General features: G+C 45.0%; 1 protein-coding gene across 2 annotated transcripts in view; it reads left to right on the top strand.

Moving 5' to 3' along the window:
* The first annotated feature begins 7,530 nt into the window (after positions 1–7,530).
* Positions 7,531–7,681, top strand: part of STAB1 (stabilin 1) — a 123,988-nt gene continuing 123,837 nt past the window's right edge. The window contains exon 1 of one of the 2 annotated variants that reach the window (XM_050957663.1): positions 7,531–7,613. The gene's annotated coding sequence lies outside the window, so the exon portion shown is untranslated. The remainder of the gene's footprint in view (positions 7,614–7,681) is intronic. The other variant, XM_050957662.1, reaches the window with a different exon arrangement.

Genomic DNA, 7,681 nt, shown 5'->3' with positions numbered 1-7,681 from the left:
CCTTCCTGTCATGGAACCTATCCATCTAGAAGAAGTCAATACCTTAATTGCTTGAATGTTGAAACAATCAAATATGATCAGTTCATACATAGAGACCAAGGGCTACAAAAGCTTTAAAATCCACACTCTGTTGCTTGGTTAAACTAGCCAATCATGGAACCAGGAAAAAAGAGTAGGAATCCTTCTCAGGATCTTTGTACCTGCTTCAGATTGACTTTCCTCTACCTTGGAGCAGAGCTAGTTAAATAATTTATTGGACAAGTATTGCAGTATTTTTCAAATGATGTAAATATTTTTCATTATTAACCCAATTTAGGGAGCTGAGAGAATGATCTGTGAATTTCAGGATATTTTTTCTAATAAAGTATTTTCAATCACTTATTCAGTCAGATGGACATGCCATGTGTACTGTGTATAAAGCATCTTCCATCCTTAACCATCTCAACCAACTCTTCATTCACTTCAGGTTTCAGTTCATGATTGCTCTTCTTGGGTTTGTTGTTTTTAAAGTCTCACTCTATTGCATTTTCTCTAGCTCTCCTCTAACTTTGGCCCTAATCCTGCAGTTGTATCTGCTTTACATGGGCCCCCATGCCCATTAAGAGCCCCCTTAAAATCACTGGGGCTTTGTGTGAGTGCCAGGATCTGTCCATGCAGATTCAACTACAGGATCAGAGCGTTTGTTTCTATTCCACTCCCAGGAGCGGCGCCAGGGTTTTTGGCGCCCTAGGCGCAGAACCGGCTTTAGCCATTTCGCCGCCCCAAGCACGGCGGCACGCCATGTGGGGCACTCTGCCACTCGCCTGTCCCGCGGTTCCGGTGGACCTGCCACAGGCGTGCCTGTGGATGCTCCACCGGAGCCGTGGGACGAGCGGACCCTCCGCACACACGCCTGCTGGAGGTCCACTGAAGCCATGGGACCAGCGGACCCTCCGCAGGCACGCCTGTGGGAGGTCCACCGGAGCAAAATGCGGCCCCCCCAGATCCTGGTGCCCTAGGCGACCGCCTAGGTCGCCTAAATGGAAGCTCCGGCCCTGTCCACTCCCTTCACTCAGCACTAGCCTCTTGTGCATCCTATCGCACATCATCCTTAGTATTCAGATAAGTCTTCAGCTACACATAATGTGCAGGACACCTTTGATCTCTGCACCTAATCAACTCCGTTTCTATTCTCATTCAAAGCCTCTTATCTCTCACCTATTCTTCTTGAATATCTGTACCTCCATTCTTAGTTATATATCTCTGAAATCATCTTGCCTATAGTTGGTATAAAAGATGCTCTGCAAAATGTAACTTCATTGTAAGCATTGGTGGAAATGCAAAACAAACATTCTTTATCCTTTGGGGCTAAATTTCAGTGTGGAGTTTTGTCGGTTCCTTTTGTGATTGTTTTTTCTACCGTAATTCTACTGTAGTGTTTACCACTTGCTATGCTTCTGAGACAGTCTTCAGATTGGCGGTACAAGTTATGAGAGCACAAATGTATAAGTAAAAGATTTACCCAGTTATGAAGAAAAATGGCTTCCCAAGACCATCTTACCTAAACTCCACAGCTGGTGTAAATTGCTGTATCACCAGTGAACTCAACCCAAACCATATTGGTTTACACCAAATGAGGATCTGGCCCTACATTTTTAACGTCCCCTATTTATTGTAATTGTAAAAGGATGCATCTAAATGAATCTTCTTTTGAACACATGTGACTGAAGGAAAATAATCCACATTGTCCTGATCTGAACTTTGTCTCCCGTTTCAGGATGAAATTTTACAGCGCTGATTATGTCCCCATAACTTCCCATCTGTGCCATATCCACTTTTATAGTGTGTGTGCACCATTGTATCTGACCACGCTGCCTGGATATGTGTGTGTTTATATAATAATCAGCTCCTCTTTTACTTGTTTTCCTGCTCTTGTCAGCTTAGATGCAGATTTCTGTATAGCAAACTGTTGGGAGAATTAAAATAAAACTCCAGCCCTTTGCCCTTTTTGTTTAAATTTCTATCTGATGAATTAACTGAATCTTTGGTATTAATCTTTAGTTGTTGTTTACCTTAGAAAGAAAATAAATTAAGATGGAATATGATAAAATATATAGAATAACAAATGATCTTGAGCAGCGGTTTTCAAACCAGTGTTTTTTTTCTGGCTACCCAGTTGAAGAAAATTGTTGATGCCCATGACCCAGTGGAGCTTGGGATGAGAGTTTGGGATGTGGGAGAGTCTCAGGACTGGGGCAGAGAGTTGGGGTGCAGGGGTGAAGGCTTGAGTGGGGTGGGGTGGGGCCAGGAATGAGGGGTTTGGGGTGTGGGAGGGGGTCAGGGATTTGGATTGGGGTGCAGGCCCTGGGATGGGGCTGGGGATGAGGGGCTTGGGGTGCAGGAGGGGGCTCTGGGTTTGGGGAGGACTCAGGGCTGGGACGGGGTTGGGGTGCAGGAGGGGTCAGGGCTCTAGGCTGGGGATATGGGCTCAGGTGGGGCTGGGGATGATGGGTTTGGGGTGCAGGAAGGGGCTCTGGGTTTGGGGGGCTCTGGGCTGGGGCAGGGATTGGGATGCGGGGTTACTTTGTGTGGCTCCTGGTCAGTGGCACAGCAGGGGTGCTAAGGCAGGCAGGCTTCCTGCCTGCCTGGCGCCATGGACATGCTGTGCCCCAGAAACAGCCAGCACCCCGGAAGCGGCCAGCAACAGGTACAGCTCCTCATGGCTCTTGCCTGCAGGCACTGCCTCCCCCTCAGCTCCCATTGACCAGTGTGCGAAACCCCATGGCCCCCCAGCCTAGGAGCCAGACCTGCTGCTGGCCACTTCCAGGGCACAGCGCAGTGTCAGAACAGGTAGGAACTAGCTGTCAGCACTGCCAATGGGACTTTTAACGGCCTGGTTGGCGGTGCTAACCAGAGCTGCTATGACCAGTGCCTGACATTCGACGACCCACCACTGGGTCACGACCCACAGTTTGAAAACCACTGGTCTAGAGAAGGCGCATTAGGAGCATTGGTTCTGTCTCATAACACAACAAGGGGACAGTCAATTAAATTAAACTGATAAATACTTTCACATACCATATTGTTAGAAGGTGGAGCTCATCATAGGAAGTTATTGAGAATGCAAATTTAGCAAGATTCGTAAAGGGACGAACATTTATATGAGTAATAAGAGTATCCAGAGCTGTCATAATGATAAAAATTTGGGAAGAGATATAAAACCTCATGCTTCAGAGCTTAAAGCAATTTCTATTAGAGATCAAGATGAGATCTATGTCAGAGGCAAAATATTTCCCACATCTACTTCCTGCGAGGTTCTTCCGCTGGCCGTTGTCAGAGGCAGGATGCTGGGCTACATGGACTTCTGGTCTGATCCTGTAAGGTAATTGTTCAGTTCCTACAATAATGTTTTTAAAATGTCTCTTGGACCTGTGCTATGCATGGTCTGCTTGATCTCTTCTAATAGCAGCAGATCTAATGTAACTACTAGGCTGATATTTGCATGTGCGTTGAGCTATTTACCATGCCCCCTTGAAAGTTTAAACTCTTCAGGGTTGCGGTTTCTACCCCCATATCCCTAATACTAACTAGGATGCTTCAAAGCAGGCTGAGACTGATGGAGCACTGTGTATTGCCTGCTAGCAATCCAGGCCTCAAGTAGATGCATGGTGGGATAGTGATGTAAAGCTGTCTACTCAAGAGAGGGTTACTGTAATGGACAAGCAAAAAGTGGGGGGAACTTAAAAATGTGGGGCAGGGATCAAAGGAGATTTGCAGACTTCCCCAAGGAGAGAGAGCGAGCCCATAGCTACTTAAATGCTCTGTGGGTTCTTGTGAGACCAGAGCTTTTGGAAACTTGAATGTTAAATGTGATATTCCTTTACCCTTCTCACATTGACCTGCTCAAACTGAGTTTGCAAGGTAGAGATGTTCTCCTGGAAGTTAGTGTTTCAATTCGGCCGTGCTATTCTCAACTGCACTTCTAGCATGAGCCAAGCAGCTGAACCATAGTCTCTTAGGTTTGTTTCAGCTGAATCCATGGCAAACCACTTGCTGTCACTTCAGCCAGATATATTATCAGGTGTCTCCATGCCAAGTCATTATCATATAGCACAGTCATGGGGATCTGCACTACAGTAAGGGAATAGAGTAAACTAGTATCTCATGCTGGCTTGAGCTGGTGGTTGCTTGAGCTGGGGTTTTCAAAGCAGCCTAAAGGAGTCCCATTGAATTTCCGTGGGAGTTGTCTAACTTTCTTGGACTTCTTCAAAAATCCCAGCCTCATGACATTACCTAGTAGGTTAGAAAGGCAGCAAAGTGAAGCTGTTAGAAGGGAACGTGGTTGGCACCCATTAGAGCAGAGAGAGATTTTAGTGTGTGTGAAAGACCTGGATGTAGGCCATAGGGAGAAGTAGCCTAGAATAGACAGCAGTCACTTGCCAGTATTTCTATTGCAAATGCCATGCTGCTCCTGAACTACTTGAATTAACAGGATGTGAACCTAGATAATATCCTTCTGAGTCGCTCAGCAACTTTTTGCTCCCGAGATGGAGGTCAACCCAGGCACTAGTCAGCTGCTTGGAATATGGCAGTTGTTCTGTGAGTGTGTGTGTGTGAAAGAGATAAACCTTCTCTCCAAGTCACTGTGCGACCTCTTTTTTGCTGTCCTAAGCAGACTGTTGAATGCCTTCCCCTTCCAACCTGCCAAAGAAGAAAATGCATCCCTTGCAGAATCACTCTCTGCTCTGGCAACCAATACAAAGGAATTTTGCTGCCTTTAGGAACTTTGTTCTGCTTCTGTGGCAGAGTAGGCCCTGTTCTCCTATATAGTACTTGTGGCTTGGCTGGTTGTACCCCTTAACTGTACTTTTTCAGTTCCACAGTCATCTAGGCATTTATATAATTCTGAGCAAATAAAATTTGTTCTTCCAAAGAGCATAACGAGGGTGTTTGTTTCTTTCCACAGATTTAAAAGAATTTGCAACCCCCCCAAAAGCCACATGGTATGATAGAGAGTGGATGGTAAATCGTTTGTGTCTCTCATTTCAATCAAGACTGTGTAAACAAAAGATTTCAATAGCAGGAAATTGCCCAAGCTAGCTGTGGCAGCAAACACTACAGAAAGAAGGCTGGTGACCCACTGTTTCCAAATACAAATGGATGAGGGTATGTGGAGGGTTAGTAGACATTGCTACATATCTTACCTTTGTTAGAAAAATTTACTTTCCAACTGGGATGCATTCAGTTACTTGACTAAAACCCATGAACTCTACATTTACTGTATTTACAAAACAAATGTTAACAGCAGTTGCCTTCCCAGCAGTTATAGCACTCAGCTTGTTTGGTTCGTGCAGTTGTGGAAAAGACAAATTAGATGGGTGGCTGAGAGAGAGCCTGTAGGATAAATATCAAAGGCCTCCGAATGTAGTTGCTCACAACCTTAGAGATGTTGAGCATTCTCATCTCCTGCTGAAGTCAATGAGAGTTGAGAACCCTCATCTATCTATTGATATATTTATGTGGCTCTCATCACTCTTGTTTTTAAGCACCTGACTTAAGGCCAAGATCATCAAAGGAATTTAGGTGCTTAACTTCCATGTTATCCTCTCAATACCCTTGGAAGGTGGGGAAGTGTTACCCCATTGTGTGAGGTGAGTCACCAAGTAGATTAAATGACCTGTACAGGCAGTCTGTGGTAGAGATTGAACTTGAACCCAGCTCTCCCAAGTCCATTGTAAAATGCCACCATTGTCCCTCATGGGCTACCCTTTCTATGGCTTTGTCAAGTCCCATGCATTTTTCTTTTCTAAGCACTGTTTGATGGAGGGGTTCTCTCAGTTGGCCCCCTCTATATGTTCCTTCCGCTGCACAAAGGCAGGTCTGTCATGGCAGATGGTCTGGCTTCTTTCTTAGCACATGTCCCAGATATTTCCATCATCTTTTCTGGATAACAAGTTGCTGAACTCTATGATGAATCTCAGAATTTGTAATAAATTCATTTTATTTAATACTGTGCATTTTCCTGAGGCATTTGCTTGCAAAGACATTTAGGTGTCCGTCTATACCTTTGGTGGATTTTTTTAATAGATCCAGCAATGGAAGTAGCAGTGATTGAGTTGGCTATTGTTAAGAGTAAGCTGACAGTAGAAATTATTGTTGTCTTCACACCACCAGAGTCCACCTGCAATCTCTCAGGCTGGATGGGGCAAAGGATGTCCCCCTTCACTAATGCTGGTCGGTTGGTTTGATTAAAATGCTTTTTGCAGGTGTGGTCAGTTGAGCCCCTGTGGAAGGTGCCACATAGAAATTACTACAGGCAGAGACTTTGTTACCCATATCACAGGAGCAATACATGCACCAGTAATGCAAATTTGCCCTGCCAATATTCTGTTTTATTCAGTTGTTGGCCCCTTTGGTCAGATTGCCCATAAAAGTGACAGGTAAGAGAGCACTTGGAATGATGTTGGCTTCTATCCACTATGAACTGGGGCAGAGACTGCTATCTGATGGTAATTTTTTATATGCTGTGAATAAATTCAGCTATACGTAATGGGGATTATAAATAGAGAGCTTTGGACTTGTTCCTGCAAACCTTACTCTCGCAGAAAATTATCAATGATAAGAAGTCTATGCACATGACTAAAGACTAGTAACGTGACTTGGAGTACATAGAATTAGACCTTTGATTTCTTGACTGGCATATTGCAGTAGTGTGGTGGTAAACAGAGCCCATGTATTTTAGCAGATAACGTATTTTATATATTGCAACTACCCTACCAATTCTATTGCTCTGATCTACAGCCTATCCAAAGGACTCCTCAGTGGTGAGCTTAGGATATTGTTGCTGTGGGTAGCTGGGCTGTTTCCACAGCAAAGTGAGGCACTTGTCTCTCTGTTATCAAGAGGAGGGTTTTCACAAAGGGGAGGGTAGGCAAATCAGGAAGTTTTTCAGTTGGGAGATGCAGGAGGGTCAATAGGTTGGGGCCTGCCTGGAACGATGCTCATGATGGGAGGCATTGCTTTTCGTGAGGAAAGAGAGGTGAGGGAAGTTTTCCCTGCTGGGAAGCTCTTTAGGTTGCTGGTGCTTTTCACTATGGAAGCCAAGGGAAAATTTGCAATTGAGAAGGTGGCTGGATTGGGGTGGGTATGGTGCCTGAGAGATGATGGCTGAAGTGGAGCTGCTCTGAGAGTACTTGATGCTTGGAAAAGGGAAGATCAGATACATGATCTTCCCTTTCCCCTCTCTTGAATATCAGTTTGTCTTCTCCCATCACTCTATCCCAACACAACCCTTTTGAACGCCAGGCCCTGTGGTGACTGTGCTGGCACTTGACGCCACTCCGCTGATCTGTACTTCACTCTGGTATGGATCAGAGGCTGGGTCTATCCAGGTGTGTTCCATAGTGATATGCTGCCTGCATGGCCCTTTTCCCAGGATTGCAGTTGCATCAGAATGCCTCAAAGGGACAAATGGGCTGAATCATCTGATCAAGCTGGAAGTGAGTTGCGGGGCTGGGACTTTTTATACAGGCCTTGTTTGCTTCCTGTTGCTCTGAGATATATAACATCGCTGTTCGTCAGCCTGTATCTCTCTGTTAAATGGGAGAAGAGGTAGACTACAATTAAGAGCATTAGTAAGTATAGTACCTATTATTTTCCTGTTATGTTTTTATGTACTTTGTTGGTGGGAATGTGTATGCCA

Source organism: Gopherus flavomarginatus, chromosome 6, assembly GCF_025201925.1.
Source record: "Gopherus flavomarginatus isolate rGopFla2 chromosome 6, rGopFla2.mat.asm, whole genome shotgun sequence".
Taxonomy (NCBI): domain Eukaryota; kingdom Metazoa; phylum Chordata; order Testudines; family Testudinidae; genus Gopherus; species Gopherus flavomarginatus.
This window is presented reverse-complemented; position numbering and strand designations above follow the sequence as displayed.